At 38.7% G+C, this 25,699-nt stretch overlaps 1 long non-coding RNA gene and 1 pseudogene across 2 annotated transcripts; both read right to left on the reverse strand.

Annotated features, from left to right (window-relative positions):
• Positions 1–739: 739 nt before the first annotated feature.
• Positions 740–3,496, reverse strand: LOC143578548 (uncharacterized). Of its 2 annotated transcripts, none has more exons than XR_013143295.1 (3): positions 3,120–3,496; positions 2,255–2,327; positions 740–1,345 (listed from the first exon to the last, which is right to left on the reverse strand). It is a non-coding gene; the product is annotated as an uncharacterized LOC143578548 (long non-coding RNA). The 2 variants fall into 2 exon arrangements; XR_013143294.1 differs by lacking the exon at positions 3,120–3,496 and adding an exon at positions 2,419–2,867.
• Positions 3,497–3,665: 169 nt separating this feature from the next.
• On the reverse strand, positions 3,666–18,835 carry LOC143578545 (protein JINGUBANG-like; annotated as a pseudogene).
• Between the last annotated feature and the right edge of the window lie 6,864 nt (positions 18,836–25,699).

The raw sequence follows: 25,699 nt of genomic DNA on the forward strand, positions 1-25,699 counted from the left end.
AGAGAATAATCATGATCAACATGATAAAAAAGAAAAAAAAATAACATATTAAGCCGAAAAAAGGTAAGAGCTGCCCCAGTTTATCATCGTACCTATTTGTAATGTTTAAGTAAACATACACATACGATGTCATCATTATACTTTTGTTTAACTTTATGTTTTTTTCTATATTTTGTAGTAGCAAAAGTATACATTAATGATTTAATGGTGTTGAAAAGGATTTCTGCAATTCAACCACACTACAGTACAGACCCTCTCCAAATAAAGATTATAAGATGGATCCATTTGTAAGTTTGGCAGTACACAAATTAGATAACAAAGCCAATGACACCTTTTATTTTCGTTTGGGGCAAACATAAAGATATATATAGTAGCGAATGAGTTGGTATATGTAGTCAAATGCAGGTCTCTATGTCTAACCTTTTTGTAGAACCTGGATACATTTGGTAAGGGCAAATGGATTGATATATATACCTAAGTGTAGGGACTGCTGTTTTTTTTTTCATATATGAATACATGTATCTAATTCCACCAAACTTTTATTTTACCATTCAATCACTGATCTTATCAACATGTCTAACACACACGGAACATGGCACTGACTTGGCCCGCCGTAACGTGCGGGTATGATTACTAGTTTATCTCAATTTGGAAAATGAATTTACACTGGTGGGCCGGTTTTGAGTGGAGGCCCTTCTCCACCGGGCCTAAGGTAAATCGGACATATATATATACTAGGTTATAACCCGTGTGCTACACGGGCCTGAGTACCTAACATTTTGAAATTATGAATAATTTATAAAAAAGAAATATGAGTTATATTTAACAGTGTCCCGTTTAAAATTACATATTATTTTTACTTAAAAAACTGAAATGTGAAAGGTTTGGGTAGTCTTTAAGCACTAATATCACTTGGGCAGCCAAGCCACACCATTTCTTGTCTTCATTACATTGGAATGTAATGACAGTTGCCAAAGTTTTCAATATGCTGCACACAATTCCCAAATCAAACATATCAATTTACTTGATATTGATAACCGCCAAAAGATTAAATAATTAGATCCTTTATAAAATTATAACATAACTTACCTTGTAAAGGGGAATATTTCTTACGCTAGCTCCTGCTTTGCAACTACAAGAGATACTGCAAGAATGACATTTGCTCCTAGTAAAACATCAAAATGATTCATTCATAAGTATGACTATGTCAACTTTCTGCAAGAAAAGAAAAGAAATCGATTTAACATCTGGAGCTATACGTTTTGCTTGCATCAGCCTTGCTCGTTATTAGTCCCATTGAGTTCTTCAACCATGCAATTGTCAATACCGTTTGATTAGTTGGGTCCTGTAACATTATAATACATTCAAATCATATATATTAATACACTATACGATCAAGATTATCATTCTTTTGGACCTGTAATGCAAAAAAAAACAATATTCACACAAATAAACGAAAATTGCAAAAATCAGCAATGAGGAGTGAACGGAATGGAAAAATCACATACATTGAGGTATCTAAAAACATAGACAATGAACAATCGACTTTGTAGTTGTTACCTACCGTGTTGCGATAACACATATTATATGTTAAAAAACCAATCAATTGTTTACCTGTTAAAGAAACCAAATACCAACCTATTGGTGAAAACCTTTTTTGGCCAATTACGTATACAAAATTGGCCAGTTAATGGAACAAAAATATGACCCGTTAACGGGTGAAATTTGACCAGATTTTAAAAATATTTTTTCTTTCCGTTAACAAATTACCGGGAGTATTATAAAATTGTGTTCTTGAGTGTTTTTAAAAGGGGATGGGGCAAATATGTTAAATGACAAAAATGCCCTTGTTTGATTAACTTATAAATACTATCTCAAGTACCTAAAAACTCATTAAATTACCTTCCTTAATTCAATCAATTTCAGATAAATAAATCTAAACCCCAATAAAAAACGACCAAAAAAATTAAAAAGAAAACAAAGTTATAATTTGAGTGCAGTTGGTAGAAAAAAATTGAATCATTGAACAAATATACACACATATAAGTTAAAGATTGAAAAAGGTATATTTTGATTTTTTGAAAAAAAAAATGAAAAATTTCAGAGTAAGATTTAAAAATTGAAAACTGTGTCAGAACAACTTAAATCGAATGCTTAATTTACAACCTAAGAAATCTATATTTATGTATTCAGTGTCTGATTCAGGTTCACATCACAACCAGGAAAACAAAAGATCTAATCACAATAACAGTACCTTTTGAATGCCACATGATTGTTTGTCTTGGTCATCAATTGCATGGAACATGAGATATCCTTCTTCAATTTAACTATAACAAAAGAAAAACCATATCACAATAGCCATGGTGACTGAAAGACTGAAAGAACAGATTGATTTCAGATATTAAAGTGAAAACTTACTATTGAGTTCTCGTCAAGTCACTGCTTAATGCTATCAAAATTAATAATACTACTTAATTGTACTAATTTGGAAATCCCAAATATTGGTAGTTGTGGAACGACTCAGACGGGTAACGGACACGATGGCGGTGAACAACGTTAGCAGCAGAATGGAGCATCTCGGTTAAATGACAGGATCCAGGGTGTCCATCAGTCAAACTCAGTAAAAAATTAATATGTGCGGTTCGGTTTTTTCGGTTCGTTACAATATACAAAACCGAACCAAAACCAATATTTCGGTATTTGCTAAAGTTTAAAACCGAACCGCTGGTTTTTAATTCGGTTTGGTTTTTTCGGTTCGGTTTATTTGGGTTTTTTGGTTTTGATTCGGTTGTTCCGGTTATATGCACACCCCTACAATCAAGAGCTTTTATGAGCTAATTATGTTAGAGGAAGATGTAGGGGATATGCCTTAGGGTGATTTCAAGCTACAATTCTGCAACAACAAAAAGAAGAATTAGCCTGATTCAGTCATACAAATAGATTAAACTAAACCCCAAGTCTGTAAATAAGGTCTATACAAACAGAAAGAACAAAAAAGGCTGAATATATCAAAATTCACTTTGAGCATTTTCTCTTTCTCCTACGCCGGAAGCGGTAAATATAACATTTTATTCACAAACACGATCATAATTCATCATATTTGTATGATATGTAGTTACATGAAAAAAACGGAAAGTCCACGTCAAGAAATAGAAAACCCGTCAAGAAAAGTGAGGTCTCGTACAAAAGCTCGGCGCGACCCGGCAAAGAAGACGACTTTCTGTAACCAATTTCCCCCCGTTCTTGGTGGAATTCGCCTTCAATGAGTCAAAATCATATCTTTTAACTGTGTAATTGTTCAATTGCATGTTGTGGGAAGGATTCTAACATACAGGGATGTGGTGCGAGGCTGGGGACAAAATATGTAAAACTGTAATACTCAACTGTCAAATTCTACACTGTTGTGAGGCCACGTGTCTCAATTATAGGAAGTGAAAATAAAAGGAGGAGATTGTGTATGAATGACATGTGTCTAAAACCTTATTTTATTATAATAGTAGATGTTTTATGATGGATATATTGACTTCATCAACACCGGGTTAGTAAATCGGAAGCTACTCAACTATAATTTTAACACACAAATGATACAACAATTCTAACACATGGTTCATACTTTACAATGTTTTCAAAAAAAAATAATTCTTAAATACCGATGATCACAATTTCTTCTACTGACTACTCACCCGGTGGTGTGGCGGTAGCTTGTTCTGTACCTCCACCTTACTCCGCCGCAACCCATCAATCCGTTGCGGCGAAGGTGGTGGATGGTTGTCATGCAACACTTGCGAACACGTTCTCCATATCTTCACGGACTTATCTAAACTACCACTATACAAAATACACGTGTTTCCTCCATCCCGTTGCTCCTTCTCCACCGCCAAACACTTCACCAGGCCCGTATGCCCGTACAAAATATACAAACACCTATGCCCGACCCGCTCATCCCGTTGCCAAACACATATGTTCTTATCTGCGGCACCACTAAACACCATATTTCCCCACACGGCGAGACACAAAACCGCTAGTTTATGACCTCGGAGCACGCCTCCGTGGATTAACTTCTCGTGTTCCCAATAATGCACAACTCCATCTGAGCACCCCGCGTAAACCACCGTCCCGGCGGGCGTAACCACCAACGACGTCACCGCGAACTCCTGCTTCAAAAAACTATGCGAAAAGTAATGCTTCGGCCGTCGCCCGTTCGACTCATTCCGCCACACCTTCAACGTCCCGTCCGCCGAGCCCGAAAACACGTAACCGTGAGCCCCCGCAACCACCATGTTGATGACGTCGTCATGCGCACAAATTGACTCCAAACATTTAAAATCCGAAACTCTCCAAACCTTCATGGTTTTGTCCCTGTAATGTGGGCGTTGTCTTTTCATTGGGTTAAATAAGGTCCAGTCCAGCTCTAAGCTTTGGGAGGTCCACTTGTCCAACTTTGTTTGTTGCATGTGCATTGCACGGTTGCATGCACACGATTTACTTTTTCTTTGGCTTGTTCCGTACTTTATGGTTTGTTTCTAATTGATAGGAGTTAGTTGTTTACGTGGGTTCATGTGACTTTACTGGTTTCTTTTGTAAGCTATTTATAGCACTTTAGTTCATGAATAACATTACCAGAAATTTGAGTGATTCAATTGTGTTCTCTAGTATACCATTACAAGTGGTATCAGAGCGCATCTGGGTGAGTTTGAGTGTGCGATCATGGCCGCTGAAAACGGAAACGTCCAAGTTCCAAGTGTTCCCACGTTTGACGGCGACTATGATCATTGGAGTCTTGTGATGAAGACTTTGCTGAAATCCAAGGAGTATTGGGTTGTCATAGATCCAGGTTACAATGAGCCGACCGAAGGGACTGTTCTGCCGGCTGCCGAGCGGGCCCAGTTAGAGCAAATGCGGCTCAAATATTTGAAGGCTCAAAATTATCTATTCCAATCCATTGGTAAGCAGATTCTCAAGACTATAACTCAGAAGGATACCTCCAAACAGATCTGGGAGGCTATGAAAACGAAGTACCAAGGTAATACGCGGGTTAAGCGGGCTCAGTTGCAGCGATTGCGGAAGGAGTTCGAGACCTTGGAGATGCGAGATGGCGAGACTATCACTGATTACTTTGGCCGTGTCATGACGGTGGCTAATGATATGCGGAATTTTGGTGAAGATCTAGATGATGTGAAAGTTGTTGAAAAAATTCTACAATCATTAACTGAAAACTTTAATTATGTTGTCTGTTCCATCGAAGAATCCAAGGATATCGACTGTTTATCAGTCGATGAATTGCAGAGTTCGTTGCTTGTTCACGAACAGAAGTTGACTAAAAAACACACACCTGATGATCAGGTTCTGCAGGTTGAACATGATCCTTCCACCGGACGTGGTCGTGGTCGAGGACGAGGTTATGGTGTGCGCGGCAGAGGTCGCGGACGTGGGAGAGGAAGATCTGACTATGATAAGTCCTCCGTTGAATGCTATCGTTGTCACCAATTGGGCCATTTTGCCTATGAGTGTACCCGTGGTGAGAAGTCGGTAAATTACACCGAATTAGACGAGGGTGAAGATCTTCTGTTGATGACTCACGCTACAGTGATGGAAGAACTACCAACAACGTGTAGTTGGTTTCTTGACTCTGCTTGTTCTAATCATATGACCGGATCCCGAAAGTGGTTCATAAACCTTGATGAGAATTTTACACATAGTGTAAAGTTAGGAAATGATCTTTGCTTAACAGTAAAGGGAATTGGTGACATACGTTTTGAAGCTGGGGGTATCACACAGGTGATTACTCGTGTTTATTATGTGCCAGATCTCACCTCGAATTTGTTGAGTATTGGGCAGTTACAAGAAAAGGACTTAATGGTGATGATTCATCGTGGAGTATGTAAGATCTACCATCCCCAACGAGGTTTGATCACTATTTCCACCATGACAAAAAATAGGATGTTTGTTGTGCAGGCCAAAAAGATAGAAAAAGAAAACATGTGTATGCAGGTAATTGATGACTTAAATGACCAAACATGGCATAGGAGGTTGGGTCATGTCCACAATAAGTCACTCTGTACCATGCAATCCAGGCAAATGGTGAAAGGGTTGCCACCTATAGCTACCTCAACAAAAGTATGTGAAGTGTGTAGTTTGGGAAAACAAAATAGAGAAAATATCCCAAAGAAGAGTTTGTGGAGAGCATCATCTAAACTGGAACTCTTGCATGTTGACCTGTGTGGGCCCATTAAGCCTGCATCACTTAGTGGCAAGAGGTATGTCATGGTTATTATAGATGACTTTTCTAGAAAGGGATGGGTTTACTTTCTGTCTCATAAACATGAAAGTTTAGAAACATTCAAGTATTTTAAAATTATGGTTGAAAATGAAACGGGCTTGGTCATTAAAAGTTTGAGAAGTGATCGCGGTGGCGAATTCACTTCCAACGATTTCAACCAATTTTGTAAGGAGTTTGGCATAAAACGACAACTAACCACGAGTTATACCCCTCAGCAAAATGGGGTAGCCGAGAGGCGAAATAGAACTCTAATGAATATGGTTAGATGTTTATTAATTGACAAACAAATGCCAAAGTGGTTCTGGTCCGAGGCTGCAAACTGGGCCTGCCACATTTTGAATCGTTGTGCCACTACATCGTTAGAAGAAAGGGTCCCAGAAGAAAGGTGGTCGGGCAGAAAACCCAACGTGGACTATTTTAAAATTTTTGGGTCCATAGGGTTTGTCCATATTCCTTCTCAACATCGATCCAAGTTGGAAAATAAAAGTCAAAAGTGCATTTTCTTGGGCATTAGTGCAGAGTCTAAGGCCTATAGGATGTATGATCCCATTCACAAAAAGCTTATCATTAGTAAAGATGTGATGTTTGATGAAAGAGAAAGGTGGTATTGGAATAATCAAGTTTTTGGTCCTTCTGAATTAATAATACTTAATGAAAGTGATATGGCAGAATCACATGAAGAAGAGCATATTGATGCCAATCTTAATGCCCAAGAAGATGTGACCAGTCACAATGTCACTCCCAATCATCAAAGTGAAGGACCACCAAATGAGACAAACAACATCAACAGTGAAAGTGACATTTCACTAACTAGTCATCCTAGCTCTCCTATTGTCCAATCACATCCTAGTTCACCTATCATCCAAACACGTGAAGCAATAGTAGGTGAGAGCACAAAAAGAACAAGGTCAGCACCTACTTGGATGCATGATTATGAGAGTGGAGATGGCTTATCTAATGATGAAGCCGATTTTGTTATGTTCTCCTCTTTGGAGGACCCAACAACATATGAAGAAGCTGTTAAAGAAACAATATGGGTAAACGCTATGGAGAAAGAGATGGAGTCCATAATGAAGAATGAAACATGGGAATTAGTTGATGCTCCAGCGGGCGTGACACCAATTGGAGTTAAATGGCTATACAAGACTAAATTGAATGAGAAAGGTGATGTAGATAAATACAAGGCCAGACTTGTTGTAAAGGGCTACGCACAGAAAAAGGGCATAGATTATGACGAGGTCTTTGCCCCTGTGGCTCGATGGGATACAGTCCGTAGCATTATTGCTATAGCTGCTCAAAAGGGTTGGTTGATACAACAGATGGATGTTAAATGTGCATTTCTTAATGGCACATTGAAGGAGACGGTATATATTCAGCAACCCCAAGGCTTTATCAAGAAAGGCGAAGAAACTAAGGTGTGCAAACTGAATAAGGCTCTCTACGGTTTGAAACAGGTGCCACGTGCTTGGTTCAAGAGAATCGAGAGTTATTTTCTGAAAGAAGGGTTCAAGAAAAGTTGTTATGATCATACTCTCTTTATTAAAAAATTACAAGGTGATGTGATCATTGTGAGTTTGTATGTGGATGATATGTTGTTCACAGGTAATAACCGAAGGATTTGTGAAGAATTCAAAGACTCCATGAAACATGAGTTTGAGATGATGATCTTGGTAAAATGCGGTATTTTCTGGGAATAGAAGTCATCCAAAGTGAAGCTGGAATAGCCATATGTCAAAAGAAGTATGCTAGAAGTGTGCTAGAAAGATTCAACATGTGGGAGGCAAATGGTGTGAAAAATCCGATAGTGCCTGGTGTTGTAGTGACCAAACAAGGTGTCGGTAACAAGGTTGATGAAACTGAATTTAAAAGTCTAGTCGGCAGCCTTATGTACCTAACGGTAACTAGACCAAACCTCATGTACTCTGTTTGTTTCATTGCAAGATTTATGGCTAATCCACGAGAAGAGCACTTGCTGTTAGCAAAAAGAATATTAAGGTATGTGAAGGAAACCTATGATTTTGGCTTGTTATATCAGAAAGGTGTTAGAACTAAGCTGCAGGTGTACACGGATAGTGATTATGCACGAGATACAGAAGACCGAAAATGTACATCTGGGTATGCATGCATTCTTAGCGGGGCAGCCATTTGTTGGAGTTCAAAGAAACAAGATATAGTAACACTCTCGTCGACTGAGGCCGAATACGTGGCTGCAACAGCATGTGCTTGTCATACTGTTTGGTTAAAAGGTTTATTGGAAGAGTTAAGTGAGGAACAGATTGGTGCAGTGGAAATTTATTGTGATAATAATTCTGCAATCAAGTTGTCAAAGAATCCGGTGTTACATCGAAGAACTAAGCATATCGATGTTCATTTTCACTACATAAGAGATCTAGTAAATGAAGAAAAGGTGTTGCTGAAGTATTGCTCAATTGCTCAACAGGTTGCTGATGTTATGACTAAACCAGTTAAGCTTGAAGTGTTTGAAAGGATGAGGAGTTTGCTGGGAGTTCAAGTCTTGAAGTATTAAACTGATGTGCCCACTTTCAGTTTAAGGGGAAGATATGTAATGTGGGCTTTGTCTTTTCATTGGGTTAAATAAGGTCCAGTCCAGCTCTATGCTTTGGGAGGTCCACTTGTCCAACTTTGTTTGTTGCATGTGCATTGCACGGTTGCATGCACACGATTTACTTTTTCTTTGGCTTGTTCCGTACTTTATGGTTTGTTTCTAATTGATAGGAGTTAGTTGTTTACGTGGGTTCATGTGACTTTACTGGTTTCTTTTGTAAGCTATTTATAGCACTTTAGTTCATGAATAACATTACCAGAAATTTGAGTGATTCAATTGTGTTCTCTAGTATACCATTACAAGTGGTATCAGAGCGCATCTGGGTGAGTTTGTGTGTGCGATCATGGCCGCTGAAAACGGAAACTTCCAAGTTCCAAGTGTTCCCACGTTTGACGGCGACTATGATCATTGGAGTCTTGTGATGAAGACTTTGCTGAAATCCAAGGAGTATTGGGTTGTCATAGATCCAGGTTACAATGAGCCGACCGAAGGGACTGTTCTGCCGGCTGCCGAGCGGGCCCAGTTAGAGCAAATGCGGCTCAAATATTTGAAGGCTCAAAATTATCTATTCCAATCCATTGGTAAGCAGATTCTCAAGACTATAACTCAGAAGGATACCTCCAAACAGATCTGGGAGGCTATGAAAACGAAGTACCAAGGTAATACGCGGGTTAAGCGGGCTCAGTTGCAGCGATTGCGGAAGGAGTTCGAGACCTTGGAGATGCGAGATGGCGAGACTATCACTGATTACTTTGGCCGTGTCATGACGGTGGCTAATGATATGCGGAATTTTGGTGAAGATCTAGATGATGTGAAAGTTGTTGAAAAAATTCTACAATCATTAACTGACAACTTTAATTATGTTGTCTGTTCCATCGAAGAATCCAAGGATATCGACTGTTTATCAGTCGATGAATTGCAGAGTTCGTTGCTTGTTCACGAACAGAAGTTGACTAAAAAACACACACCTGATGATCAGGTTCTGCAGGTTGAACATGATCCTTCCACCGGACGTGGTCGTGGTCGAGGACGAGGTTATGGTGTGCGTGGCAGAGGTCGCGGACGTGGGAGAGGAAGATCTGACTATGATAAGTCCTCCGTTGAATGTTATCGTTGTCACCAATTGGGCCATTTTGCCTATGAGTGTACCCGTGGTGAGAAGTCGGTAAATTACACCGAATTAGACGAGGGTGAAGATCTTGTGTTGATGACTCACGCTACAGTGATGGAAGAACTACCAACAACGTGTAGTTGGTTTCTTGACTCTGCTTGTTCTAATCATATGACCGGATCCCGAAAGTGGTTCATAAACCTTGATGAGAATTTTACACATAGTGTAAAGTTAGGAAATGATCTTTGCTTAACAGTAAAGGGAATTGGTGACATACGTTTTGAAGCTGGGGGTATCACACAGGTGATTACTCGTGTTTATTATGTGCCAGATCTCACCTCGAATTTGTTGAGTATTGGGCAGTTACAAGAAAAGGACTTAATGGTGATGATTCATCGTGGAGTATGTAAGATCTACCATCCCCAACGAGGTTTGATCACTATTTCCACCATGACAAAAAATAGGATGTTTGTTGTGCAGGCCAAAAAGATAGAAAAAGAAAACATGTGTATGCAGGTAATTGATGACTTAAATGACCAAACATGGCATAGGAGGTTGGGTCATGTCCACAATAAGTCACTCTGTACCATGCAATCCAGGCAAATGGTGAAAGGGTTGCCACCTATAGCTACCTCAACAAAAGTATGTGAAGTGTGTAGTTTGGGAAAACAAAATAGAGAAAATATCCCAAAGAAGAGTTTGTGGAGAGCATCATCTAAACTGGAACTCTTGCATGTTGACCTGTGTGGGCCCATTAAGCCTGCATCACTTAGTGGCAAGAGGTATGTCATGGTTATTATAGATGACTTTTCTAGAAAGGGATGGGTTTACTTTCTGTCTCATAAACATGAAAGTTTAGAAACATTCAAGTATTTTAAAATTATGGTTGAAAATGAAACGGGCTTGGTCATTAAAAGTTTGAGAAGTGATCGCGGTGGCGAATTCACTTCCAACGATTTCAACCAATTTTGTAAGGAGTTTGGCATAAAACGACAACTAACCACGAGTTATACCCCTCAGCAAAATGGGGTAGCCGAGAGGCGAAATAGAACTCTAATGAATATGGTTAGATGTTTATTAATTGACAAACAAATGCCAAAGTGGTTCTGGTCCGAGGCTGCAAACTGGGCCTGCCACATTTTGAATCGTTGTGCCACTACATCGTTAGAAGAAAGGGTCCCAGAAGAAAGGTGGTCGGGCAGAAAACCCAACGTGGACTATTTTAAAATTTTTGGGTCCATAGGGTTTGTCCATGTTCCTTCTCAACATCGATCCAAGTTGGAAAATAAAAGTCAAAAGTGCATTTTCTTGGGCATTAGTGCAGAGTCTAAGGCCTATAGGATGTATGATCCCAGTCACAAAAAGCTTATCATTAGTAAAGATGTGATGTTTGATGAAAGAGAAAGGTGGTATTGGAATAATCAAGTTTTTGGTCCTTCTGAATTAATAATACTTAATGAAAGTGATATGGCAGAATCACATGAAGAAGAGCATATTGATGCCAATCTTAATGCCCAAGAAGATGTGACCAGTCACAATGTCACTCCCAATCATCAAAGTGAAGGACCACCAAATGAGACAAACAACATCAACAGTGAAAGTGACATTTCACTATCTAGTCATCCTAGCTCTCCTATTGTCCAATCACATCCTAGTTCACCTATCATCCAAACACGTGAAGCAATAGTAGGTGAGAGCACAAAAAGAACAAGGTCAGCACCTACTTGGATGCATGATTATGAGAGTGGAGATGGCTTATCTAATGATGAAGCCGATTTTGTTATGTTCTCCTCTTTGGAGGACCCAACAACATATGAAGAAGCTGTTAAAGAAACAATATGGGTAAACGCTATGGAGAAAGAGATGGAGTCCATAATGAAGAATGAAACATGGGAATTAGTTGATGCTCCAGCGGGCGTGACACCAATTGGAGTTAAATGGCTATACAAGACTAAATTGAATGAGAAAGGTGATGTAGATAAATACAAGGCCAGACTTGTTGTAAAGGGCTACGCACAGAAAAAGGGCATAGATTATGACGAGGTCTTTGCCCCTGTGGCTCGATGGGATACAGTCCGTAGCATTATTGCTATAGCTGCTCAAAAGGGTTGGTTGATACAACAGATGGATGTTAAATGTGCATTTCTTAATGGCACATTGAAGGAGACGGTATATATTCAGCAACCCCAAGGCTTTATCAAGAAAGGCGAAGAAACTAAGGTGTGCAAACTGAATAAGGCTCTCTACGGTTTGAAACAGGTGCCACGTGCTTGGTTCAAGAGAATCGAGAGTTATTTTCTGAAAGAAGGGTTCAAGAAAAGTTGTTATGATCATACTCTCTTTATTAAAAAATTACAAGGTGATTTGATCATTGTGAGTTTGTATGTGGATGATATGTTGTTCACAGGTAATAACCGAAGGATTTGTGAAGAATTCAAAGACTCCATGAAACATGAGTTTGAGATGATGATCTTGGTAAAATGCGGTATTTTCTGGGAATAGAAGTCATCCAAAGTGAAGCTGGAATAGCCATATGTCAAAAGAAGTATGCTAGAAGTGTGCTAGAAAGATTCAACATGTGGGAGGCAAATGGTGTGAAAAATCCGATAGTGCCTGGTGTTGTAGTGACCAAACAAGGTGTCGGTAACAAGGTTGATGAAACTGAATTTAAAAGTCTAGTCGGCAGCCTTATGTACCTAACGGTAACTAGACCAAACCTCATGTACTCTGTTTGTTTCATTGCAAGATTTATGGCTAATCCACGAGAAGAGCACTTGCTGTTAGCAAAAAGAATATTAAGGTATGTGAAGGAAACCTATGATTTTGGCTTGTTATATCAGAAAGGTGTTAGAACTAAGCTGCAGGTGTACACGGATAGTGATTATGCACGAGATACAGAAGACCGAAAATGTACATCTGGGTATGCATGCATTCTTAGCGGGGCAGCCATTTGTTGGAGTTCAAAGAAACAAGATATAGTAACACTCTCGTCGACTGAGGCCGAATACGTGGCTGCAACAGCATGTGCTTGTCATACTGTTTGGTTAAAAGGTTTATTGGAAGAGTTAAGTGAGGAACAGATTGGTGCAGTGGAAATTTATTGTGACAATAATTCTGCAATCAAGTTGTCAAAGAATCCGGTGTTACATCGAAGAACTAAGCATATCGATGTTCATTTTCACTACATAAGAGATCTAGTAAATGAAGAAAAGGTGTTGCTGAAGTATTGCTCAATTGCTCAACAGGTTGCTGATGTTATTACTAAACCAGTTAAGATTGAAGTGTTTGAAAGGATGAGGAGTTTGCTGGGAGTTCAAGTCTTGAAGTATTAAACTGATGTGCCCACTTTCAGTTTAAGGGGAAGATATGTAATGTGGGCTTTGTCTTTTCATTGGGTTAAATAAGGTCCAGTCCAGCTCTAAGCTTTGGGAGGTCCACTTGTCCAACTTTGTTTGTTGCATGTGCATTGCACGGTTGCATGCACACGATTTACTTTTTCTTTGGCTTGTTCCGTACTTTATGGTTTGTTTCTAATTGATAGGAGTTAGTTGTTTACGTGGGTTCATGTGACTTTACTGGTTTCTTTTGTAAGCTATTTATAGCACTTTAGTTCATGAATAACATTACCAGAAATTTGAGTGATTCAATTGTGTTCTCTAGTATACCATTACAAGTGGTATCAGAGCGCATCTGGGTGAGTTTGTGTGTGCGATCATGGCCGCTGAAAACGGAAACTTCCAAGTTCCAAGTGTTCCCACGTTTGACGGCGACTATGATCATTGGAGTCTTGTGATGAAGACTTTGCTGAAATCCAAGGAGTATTGGGTTGTCATAGATCCAGGTTACAATGAGCCGACCGAAGGGACTGTTCTGCCGGCTGCCGAGCGGGCCCAGTTAGAGCAAATGCGGCTCAAATATTTGAAGGCTCAAAATTATCTATTCCAATCCATTGGTAAGCAGATTCTCAAGACTATAACTCAGAAGGATACCTCCAAACAGATCTGGGAGGCTATGAAAACGAAGTACCAAGGTAATACGCGGGTTAAGCGGGCTCAGTTGCAGCGATTGCGGAAGGAGTTCGAGACCTTGGAGATGCGAGATGGCGAGACTATCACTGATTACTTTGGCCGTGTCATGACGGTGGCTAATGATATGCGGAATTTTGGTGAAGATCTAGATGATGTGAAAGTTGTTGAAAAAATTCTACAATCATTAACTGACAACTTTAATTATGTTGTCTGTTCTATCGAAGAATCCAAGGATATCGACTGTTTATCAGTCGATGAATTGCAGAGTTCGTTGCTTGTTCACGAACAGAAGTTGACTAAAAAACACACACCTGATGATCAGGTTCTGCAGGTTGAACATGATCCTTCCACCGGACGTGGTCGTGGTCGAGGACGAGGTTATGGTGTGCGTGGCAGAGGTCGCGGACGTGGGAGAGGAAGATCTGACTATGATAAGTCCTCCGTTGAATGTTATCGTTGTCACCAATTGGGCCATTTTGCCTATGAGTGTACCCGTGGTGAGAAGTCGGTAAATTACACCGAATTAGACGAGGGTGAAGATCTTGTGTTGATGACTCACGCTACAGTGATGGAAGAACTACCAACAACGTGTAGTTGGTTTCTTGACTCTGCTTGTTCTAATCATATGACCGGATCCCGAAAGTGGTTCATAAACCTTGATGAGAATTTTACACATAGTGTAAAGTTAGGAAATGATCTTTGCTTAACAGTAAAGGGAATTGGTGACATACGTTTTGAAGCTGGGGGTATCACACAGGTGATTACTCGTGTTTATTATGTGCCAGATCTCACCTCGAATTTGTTGAGTATTGGGCAGTTACAAGAAAAGGACTTAATGGTGATGATTCATCGTGGAGTATGTAAGATCTACCATCCCCAACGAGGTTTGATCACTATTTCCACCATGACAAAAAATAGGATGTTTGTTGTGCAGGCCAAAAAGATAGAAAAAGAAAACATGTGTATGCAGGTAATTGATGACTTAAATGACCAAACATGGCATAGGAGGTTGGGTCATGTCCACAATAAGTCACTCTGTACCATGCAATCCAGGCAAATGGTGAAAGGGTTGCCACCTATAGCTACCTCAACAAAAGTATGTGAAGTGTGTAGTTTGGGAAAACAAAATAGAGAAAATATCCCAAAGAAGAGTTTGTGGAGAGCATCATCTAAACTGGAACTCTTGCATGTTGACCTGTGTGGGCCCATTAAGCCTGCATCACTTAGTGGCAAGAGGTATGTCATGGTTATTATAGATGACTTTTCTAGAAAGGGATGGGTTTACTTTCTGTCTCATAAACATGAAAGTTTAGAAACATTCAAGTATTTTAAAATTATGGTTGAAAATGAAACGGGCTTGGTCATTAAAAGTTTGAGAAGTGATCGCGGTGGCGAATTCACTTCCAACGATTTCAACCAATTTTGTAAGGAGTTTGGCATAAAACGACAACTAACCACGAGTTATACCCCTCAGCAAAATGGGGTAGCCGAGAGGCGAAATAGAACTCTAATGAATATGGTTAGATGTTTATTAATTGACAAACAAATGCCAAAGTGGTTCTGGTCCGAGGCTGCAAACTGGGCCTGCCACATTTTGAATCGTTGTGCCACTACATCGTTAGAAGAAAGGGTCCCAGAAGAAAGGTGGTCGGGCAGAAAACCCAACGTGGACTATTTTAAAATTTTTGGGTCCATAGGGTTTGTCCATGTTCCTTCTCAACATCGATCCAAGTTGGAAAATAAAAGTCAAAAGTGCATTTTCTTGGGCATTAGTGCAGAGTCTAAGGCCTATAGGATGTATGATCCCATTCACAAAAAGCTTATCATTAGTAAAGATGTGATGTTTGATGAAAGAGAAAGGTGGTATTGGAATAATCAAGTTTTTGGTCCTTCTGAATTAATAATACTTAATGAAAGTGATATGGCAGAATCACATGAAGAAGAGCATATTGATGCCAATCTTAATGCCCAAGAAGATGTGACCAGTCACAATGTCACTCCCAATCATCAAAGTGAAGGACCACCAAATGAGACAAACAACATCAACAGTGAAAGTGACATTTCACTAACTAGTCATCCTAGCTCTCCTATTGTCCAATCACATCCTAGTTCACCTATCATCCAAACACGTGAAGCAATAGTAGGTGAGAGCACAAAAAGAACAAGGTCAGCACCTACTTGGATGCATGATTATGAGAGTGGAGATGGCTTATCTAATGATGAAGCCGATTTTGTTATGTTCTCCTCTTTGGAGGACCCAACAACATATGAAGAAGCTGTTAAAGAAACAATATGGGTAAACGCTATGGAGAAAGAGATGGAGTCCATAATGAAGAATGAAACATGGGAATTAGTTGATGCTCCAGCGGGCGTGACACCAATTGGAGTTAAATGGCTATACAAGACTAAATTGAATGAGAAAGGTGATGTAGATAAATACAAGGCCAGACTTGTTGTAAAGGGCTACGCACAGAAAAAGGGCATAGATTATGACGAGGTCTTTGCCCCTGTGGCTCGATGGGATACAGTCCGTAGCATTATTGCTATAGCTGCTCAAAAGGGTTGGTTGATACAACAGATGGATGTTAAATGTGCATTTCTTAATGGCACATTGAAGGAGACGGTATATATTCAGCAACCCCAAGGCTTTATCAAGAAAGGCGAAAAAACTAAGGTGTGCAAACTGAATAAGGCTCTCTACGGTTTGAAACAGGTGCCACGTGCTTGGTTCAAGAGAATCGAGAGTTATTTTCTGAAATACTCTCTTTATTAAAAAATTACAAGGTGATGTGATCATTGTGAGTTTGTATGTGGATGATATGTTGTTCACAGGTAATAACCGAAGGATTTGTGAAGAATTCAAAGACTCCATGAAACATGAGTTTGAGATGATGATCTTGGTAAAATGCGGTATTTTCTGGGAATAGAAGTCATCCAAAGTGAAGCTGGAATAGCCATATGTCAAAAGAAGTATGCTAGAAGTGTGCTAGAAAGATTCAACATGTGGGAGGCAAATGGTGTGAAAAATCCGATAGTGCCTGGTGTTGTAGTGACCAAACAAGGTGTCGGTAACAAGGTTGATGAAACTGAATTTAAAAGTCTAGTCGGCAGCCTTATGTACCTAACGGTAACTAGACCAAACCTCATGTACTCTGTTTGTTTCATTGCAAGATTTATGGCTAATCCACGAGAAGAGCACTTGCTGTTAGCAAAAAGAATATTAAGGTATGTGAAGGAAACCTATGATTTTGGCTTGTTATATCAGAAAGGTGTTAGAACTAAGCTGCAGGTGTACACGGATAGTGATTATGCACGAGATACAGAAGACCGAAAATGTACATCTGGGTATGCATGCATTCTTAGCGGGGCAGCCATTTGTTGGAGTTCAAAGAAACAAGATATAGTAACACTCTCGTCGACTGAGGCCGAATACGTGGCTGCAACAGCATGTGCTTGTCATACTGTTTGGTTAAAAGGTTTATTGGAAGAGTTAAGTGAGGAACAGATTGGTGCAGTGGAAATTTATTGTGACAATAATTCTGCAATCAAGTTGTCAAAGAATCCGGTGTTACATCGAAGAACTTAGCATATCGATGTTCATTTTCACTACATAAGAGATCTAGTAAATGAAGAAAAGGTGTTGCTGAAGTATTGCTCAATTGCTCAACAGGTTGCTGATGTTATGACTAAACCAGTTAAGCTTGAAGTGTTTGAAAGGATGAGGAGTTTGCTGGGAGTTCAAGTCTTGAAGTATTAAACTGATGTGCCCACTTTCAGTTTAAGGGGAAGATATGTAATGTGGGCTTTGTCTTTTCATTGGGTTAAATAAGGTCCAGTCCAGCTCTATGCTTTGGGAGGTCCACTTGTCCAACTTTGTTTGTTGCATGTGCATTGCACGGTTGCATGCACACGATTTACTTTTTCTTTGGCTTGTTCCGTACTTTATGGTTTGTTTCTAATTGATAGGAGTTAGTTGTTTACGTGGGTTCATGTGACTTTACTGGTTTCTTTTGTAAGCTATTTATAGCACTTTAGTTCATGAATAACATTACCAGAAATTTGAGTGATTCAATTGTGTTCTCTAGTATACCATTACAGTCCCATGATCCCGAATACAAAAGAGTACCATCTTCACTCAAACTTAAACTCGAAATCGCATCGAAATGTTTGATCCAAATCGCGCTGCGATTTCTATGCAAATGTGTGTAATTCTTCGGTCTCAATGACTTCTTTAAAACCGAATGGAAGTCGGGTAACGTCCCGATTTTTTTATAAATTTTCTGGTCGGTTTTCAACGCTCTCCAAACCCAAATTTTCCCGTCCTGGTGGCCGGTAAATATTTTATCACCTGAGATCACGATCGCTTTAACTAACATGCTATGCGATTTAAATCCGGAATATTCCTTTTGGTGCTTCCAAATCCGAATATTCTTGCTAGAAGATCCCGTGTATAATAAATCCCGGTTGCAGCCAGTGAATATATATGACCTTCTTCGCGAACAAGCGAAGTTAATAGCCCGACGTAATTTTTATCGTGCCCGGTTTGTTCCACGTAGGACGACCACGGGGATTCTAACAAAGGCGAGGTTTGGGCCGACATTTGTAGACGATTATAAGGAGATTGTCTATACGAATCCCTTCGGGAGCCCTCGTCGAATAGGGAATCGGTGTCGGACAATGGTTCGACATTGTGGTTGACGGGTGGTGGTTGTTCAGCGTCGTAAAAGTGATCATCTTCGTCTTCGTCGTCATCTTTGTCCTTTTTCTTGGATAGTTTTCGAGGGATTAGCCAATTAAGACTCAGGTTCATACTTCTTCGCAATGTGTTCTTCATTATATTTGATTTAGGTTTTATTGGTTCTTCCTCTCGTACAAGATTAATGGATCAAATTCTGGATGCAGAATTTGCATTAATTGGGTCTTGTAATTGGAGAGGAAGATTGAGTTAATTTTCAGGAAACCTAATTATTTCACGAGAGAGGATAATATTATGAAAAACCCAAAAGAAACTTAGATTAATTTTCCACGAATAGGTTATATTACGGATGCATCAATGCATGCATGAATGCATATGTTTTATTAAAAACAAAATATTTTCTCCTATGATAACAAAATTTAATCAAAAACTTGTAGTAGTGAAAATTTACATGTTTTCGTCCAAAAGTTTTGAGCCCCTGTACTCTTTTTCGTTTAAGCTTCGTCATTGAGTAGGTGATTTAAAATAAAAGTATTTTTAAAGTTCTCGTACATTTGGATTGCAAAATCTCTTCATGATGAAATGACACCATCGTTGAATCGAAGATGATCTACGACAATCATGTGACACAGTAGAAAATGTCACTGAATAATAATAATTAAAGTTTCAAAAATATTACAATTAAATTACTCATGTAATTTTTTACCAAATCAAATTATCACTAACTCTTGGTTAATATTTTACAGTTTTAACCCATTTTAAAATTAGCCATCAAGTTTTTATTCCATCATATATTTGTTATTCTTCAAAGGTTGAGCCATCAAAAAAAATTATCCTTAGTTTTTGTGGGCCTTTCAAGTTTAATTCAGCCCAATCAAATTTAATTAGCCCACTTTAGTTTTTCTTTTGGATTTCTCTTCGGCTCTTTCTTCCAATGTTGAGCCATCAAAATAATATATTTCTAATAAAAATATGTAATGAAATAATTTTGGAAATGCGTTTTTAGTTCATTTTATTAAAAATTAAAGAAAAAAAATACAGTTTAAAGAAAGCGCTTTTCAACAAAGATTTTTATATTGAAAGGACGTAAAAAAAAATTTAATTCAAGTAAGAAATATTTTCTATAGAAACTTTAACTAATAATAATGATTATTATAATAAATATTGTGTAATGTTTTAACTATCTTACAAATAAAAAAAAATAAAAAAAATAAAAATAAAAACATTAGAAGCACAGGTTGAAGTATAGCGTTGAGGTTACGTACCGGGGAATATAAAATATAAAAGATGTGTCTAACATATGCTTATAGAGTTCTTTGCGATATCTTTGGTGTGTTGGGAAAAACGACCACCTAGCCACGAACGGTAAACAAATACAGAATTAATCTTCGTTTGGCTAAACTTTTTCCCGACCCGAATGAACCAATGAGGATGCAAACAAATAGGGTAAATAAAAGTAAATAATGACACAATAATTTTTAGCGTGGAAAACCTCTCAAGGCAGAGTAAAAACCACGGGACTACTAGAGCCGCTTCAAATCCACTATCATCGATAATGAGCAATACAAAAGTTCTTCTCTAGGTAAAACTAGATGCATACACAAATCATCATATACTTAGTACAAACTAACATCAAGTATATGGAAACAAATACAAAAGATTAAACGAGTAAGAGGTATCACCAACAAGAGAATGAATCGATCTCTGAAACGTCTCTTATCATCACCAAAATACCAAAAAACCTTGGAGCACTCAAAATATTCTCTTGGTTTGCTGCTTTGCTGATGTCGACCAAAAGAAGAAAAAACCCCAACTTGTGTGTATGTATTTCGGCAGAATACAATATGTATGTATGTCGGCAGGGAATATCAATCATGTGCACAAACAAAAAACCCATTTATATGTATGTTTGTTTCTTGAAGCCCACACATAAGTCAACTTGGGCCACGGCCCACCAAACCAAATATTGATTTCATGTCTTGTGTCACGAGATCAGTAACAACAAAATAAATAATTTTTTTTTCTTTTTCTTTATAATAATAATATTAATAAAAGACCCATATAGGATAATATTTGTTGGGCTTTCTCATGGGCAAAAAATATCCCAACAAATCTCCCCCTTTTTGTCTATGAGAAAGAACTCACCACCCCAGCGAGCGAGCAACAAATCTTCAGCTTCTCCCTTGCCAAAGCTTTGGTCAACATATCGGAACAATTATCATCGGTGTGAACTTTATCAAGTTCAAACAACTTGTCTTCAATAGCATCTCTAATCCAATGACACCTCACATCAATATGTTTTGTTCTCTTATGATACATAGAGTTCTTAGCAAGGTGAATAGCACTTTGATTATCACAAAGAACCACATAGCGCTGTTGCATAAAGTCAAGCTCTTGCATAAATTTTTTCAACCACAATAATTCTTTGCATGCTTCTGTTGCTGCCATATACTCTGCCTCGGTAGTAGACAAATCAACACACTTTTGCAGTCTTGACTGCCATGACACGGCTCCCCCTGCAAATAACATCAAATATCCAGAAGTGGATTTCATGTTGTCCTTATTTCCTTCCATATCAGAATCTGTGTAACCAACAAGCCTTGGCTCCCATTTCCAAATGTTATACCTAATTTGGAAGTACCTCGTAAATATCTAAGTATCCACTTAACTGCTTCCCAATGCTTACTACCCAGATTTGCCAAGAACCGACTAACAACACCTACTGCATGGGCAATATCAGGCCGTGTACATACCATTGCATACATCAAGCTTTCAACTGCTGAGGCATATGGAACACCATCCATCTCTTTTATCTCTTTCTCATAAGTAGGGCAATCTTTTTCAGTTAACTTAAAATTGGGAGTAAGAGGTGTACTAACCACATTAACTTTAGACATCTTGAATCTACTAAGCACCTTTTCAATGTATTGCTCTTGTGACATGTGTAACTTCTTTGAAGCTCTATCTCTAGTAATCCGAATGCCAAGAATATTCTTAGCTGGCCCCAAGTCTTTCATAGAAAACGACTTGCTTAATTCTTTCTTCAGCTGGACAATTCTTTCCGCATTCTTGCCAACAATCAACATATCATCAACATAAAGCAATAAAATGATAAAATCATCATCACCAAACCTCTTAAAGAAAACACAGTGATCAGACGCAGTCTTTCGGTAACCTTGCTTTCCCATAACTGACTTAAATTTCTTGTACCACTGTCTCGGTGCTTGCTTCAACCCATAAAGACTTTTATGAAGTTTACAAACATAATCTTCTTTACCTTTAACCTGAAAACCTTCAGGTTGCTCCATATAGATCTCTTTATCCAGATCACCATGAAGGAATGCTGTCTTGACATCCATTTGATCAACCTCAAGATCAAGACTAGCAGCTAAACCAAGGATCACCCTGATGGAACTCATCTTCACGACTGGAGAAAAAATCTCATCAAAATCAATACCCTCTCTTTAACTGAACCCTTTGACCACCAATTTTGCCTTGTACCTAGGCCGAGAGGTATGCTCTTCAGTCTTCAATTTGTAGACCCACTTGTTCTTCAAAGCTCTTTTGCCCTTAGACAACTTCACCAACTCAAAGGTATTGTTCTCATACAAGGAATTCATCTCATCTTGCATGGCTTCAAACCACTCTCTTTTATGCTTATGTTCCATGGCCTCTTTATAATACTCGGTCTCTCCCCCATCAGTGAGTAAGACATACTCACCAGCCGAATAACGAGTAGAAGGTTGACGGTCTCTGGTAGACCGCCTGAGTGGGACAAATGCAGGCATATCAACTGGTAACTCGGGATGAATATCCTCATCCAAATCCACCTGCTCTTGATTATCAACATTATCGGTACCATGTTGTTCATCATTTTGAATACCATATTCGTGATGTGGCTCAGATTGCTGAGTAGAAATAGGATCCAAATCAAAGAGATCATCAATATACTGAGGAACTACTTGTGTCTTCTCAATATCTTTCAAACTCTCGTCTTTCACAAACACAACATCAAGACTTCTAACAAGCTTCTTTGAAACCGGATCATATAGCCTGTATTCAAACTCATCTTGCCCATAACCAAGGAATATACACTGTCTAGACTTCACATCAAGCTTTGATCTTTCATCTTTGGGAATATGCACAAATGCTTTGCATCCAAAGACCCGCAAATGACTATACGAAACATCTTTGCCACTCCAAACCCTGTCTGGAACATCATTATGCAAAGGAATACAAGGAGTAAGATTAATAACATGTATCGCTGTAAGTAAAGCTTCTCCCCAAAAGGAATTAGGTAACCCAGCATGTGAGAGCAAACACTTAAACCTTTCAACCAAAGTTCTGTTCATCCGTTCTGCTAAACCATTCAACTGTGGTGTCTTAGGAGGTGGCATTTGGTGTCAAATACCCTTCTCTCTACAATAAGCATTAAAAGGACCAATATATTCACCTCCATTATCTATACGAACACACTTGAGCTTCTTCCTAGTCTGTCTCTCAACTAGGGCATGAAACTGCTTAAACGCATCAAATACTTGATCTTTAGACTTTAAAGTATAAACCCATACCTTCCTCGAATGATCGTCTATAAATGTGACAAAATATAAGCAGCCCCCAAGTGTTCTAGTCTTCATAAGATCACATACGTCTGAATGCACCAAGCAAGTATACTTTCTTTTTTATGAGGCGGATGACTATGAAAAGAAACTCTCTTTTGCTTACCATTCATACAATGAGAACACTTCTTCAAATGAACATCTTTCACACCGGACAAGGCATCTTTCTTCAATAAAATAGACATCCCCTTTTCACTCATGTGAGCAAGTCTCTTATGCCACACATCAGTCGCATCAGAATTTGTCAATGAATTAACCGAGTCTCTGGAAATCTTTGGATGTGCCATGTACAACTTTGAAGTTCTTTCACCTCTTGCCACGATCAACGAACCACGAGTGAGTTTCCAAATTCCACCACCAAAGGTACTGTGGAAACCATCATCATCTAATGTGCCCGCGGAGATCAAATTAAGTCTGATATCCGAAACATGTTTCACATTGTGTAAAACCAAATCCATCCCAGTATCAAACTTCAAACAAACATCCCCAACACCAACGATCTTTGATAGCCCATTATTACCCATCTTGACATTCCCAAAATCACCAGGAGTATAAGACGAATAAAAATCCATTTGTGATGTCACATGACAAGTAGCACCACTGTCAACAACCCAACTCAAATCATCACGTGCAATGTTCACCCTATCATAATCACAACAAATATAAAACTCTTCGGTGGCAGTGTTAGTTTCAAAAGTACCTTCATCACTGTCATCTTTCTTGTAGTTGTTCTTTTTATTGTTATAATTAGCCTTCTTGTTCTCCTTTTTTAGTTTCCTGCAATATTTTATTGTGTGCCCTTTTCTACCACAATGATGACACTCATATTCTTCAAACTTCCCTTTGGACTTACTGCGGTGCTTTGCTCTATTACTCGGACCTCTGCTATGGCTTCTCCCCCTACTTTCGGTAACCAAGGCATCTGAATGTGAAGAGGAACCTTGTGACTTTCTTCTCATCTCTTCATTTATAATATTACCTTTAGCCAATTCCATGCGGAGTTGGACAATGATGTCCTAAAAGTCTCCCAAGAATCCGGTAACGTACCAAGAAGCCACAAACCTTGTATCTCGTCTTTAAACTTAATACCCATACCTGCAAGCTGATTAATAACACCCTGAAAAACATTCAAATGATCAGTAACAGGAGTTCCATCACGGTATTTCAAGTTAATCAACTGTTTAATCAAGAACAACTTATTGTTCCCTGTCTTCCAAGCCGGTCTTCCGAGCATACAACTCTTCAAGCTTGGTCCATAGAGTGCGAGCATGACTCTCCCCGCTAATATGGTTCAAAACATTATCATCAACCCATTGCCGAATATACCCGCAAACCTTCCGACGCAAAATATTTCATTCTTCATCAGTTTTATCTTAAGGTTTATCGGTACTAAAAACAGGCAAATAATAATCCTTCACATAAAGAAGGTCTTCCATCTTGCCTTTCCAAACATGATAATTAGAACCATTCAAACTCACCATCCTACCCGTATTAGCTTCCATCGTTCAAACAAGTCTTAACCCAAGAACAAGAGCCGAAGCTCTGATACCACTCTGTCGGGAAAAACGACCACCTAGCCACGAATGGTAAACAAAAAATTGCGGAATTAATCTTCGTTTGGCTAAACTTTTTCCCGACCCGAATGAACCAATGAGGATGCAATCAAATAGGGTAATAAAAGTAAATAATGACACAATAATTTTTAGCGTGGAAAACCTCTCAAGGCGAGAGTAAAAACCACGGGACTACTAGAGCCGCTTCAAATCCACTATCACCAATAATGAGCAATACAAAAGTTCTTCTCTAGGTAAAACTAGAGGCATACACAAATCATCATATACTTGGTACAAACTAACATCAAGTATATGGAACCAAATACAAAAAGATTAAACGAGTAAGAGGTATCACCAACGAGAGAATGAATCGATCTCTGACACGTCTCTTATCTTCACCAAAATACCAAAAAACCTTGGAGCACTCAAAAAATTCTCTTGGTTTGCTGCTTTGCTGATGTCGACCAAAAGAAGAAAAAACCCCAACTTGTGTGTATGTATTTCGGCAGAATACAATATGTATGTCGGCAGGGTATAACAATCATGTGCACAAACCAAAAACCCATTTATATGTATGTTTGTTTCTTGAAACCCACACATAAGTCAACTTGGGTCACGGCCCACCAAACCAAATATTGATTTCATGTCTTGTGTCACGAGATCAGTAACAACAAAATAAATATTATATTTGTTTTCTTTTTCTTTATAATAATAATATTAATAAAAGACCTATGTAGGATAATATTTGTTGGGCTTTCTCATGAGCAAAAAATATCCCAACATGGTGTTCTCTACTTTCTAGTGTCGTAAGAGTAGTAGAAAGACAATTTAGTGTTTTCTACTTCC

Source organism: Bidens hawaiensis, unplaced genomic scaffold (assembly GCF_021521415.1).
Source record: "Bidens hawaiensis isolate Kalapana, Puna unplaced genomic scaffold, B.hawaiensis_p1.1 tig00029290_1, whole genome shotgun sequence".
Taxonomy (NCBI): domain Eukaryota; kingdom Viridiplantae; phylum Streptophyta; class Magnoliopsida; order Asterales; family Asteraceae; genus Bidens; species Bidens hawaiensis.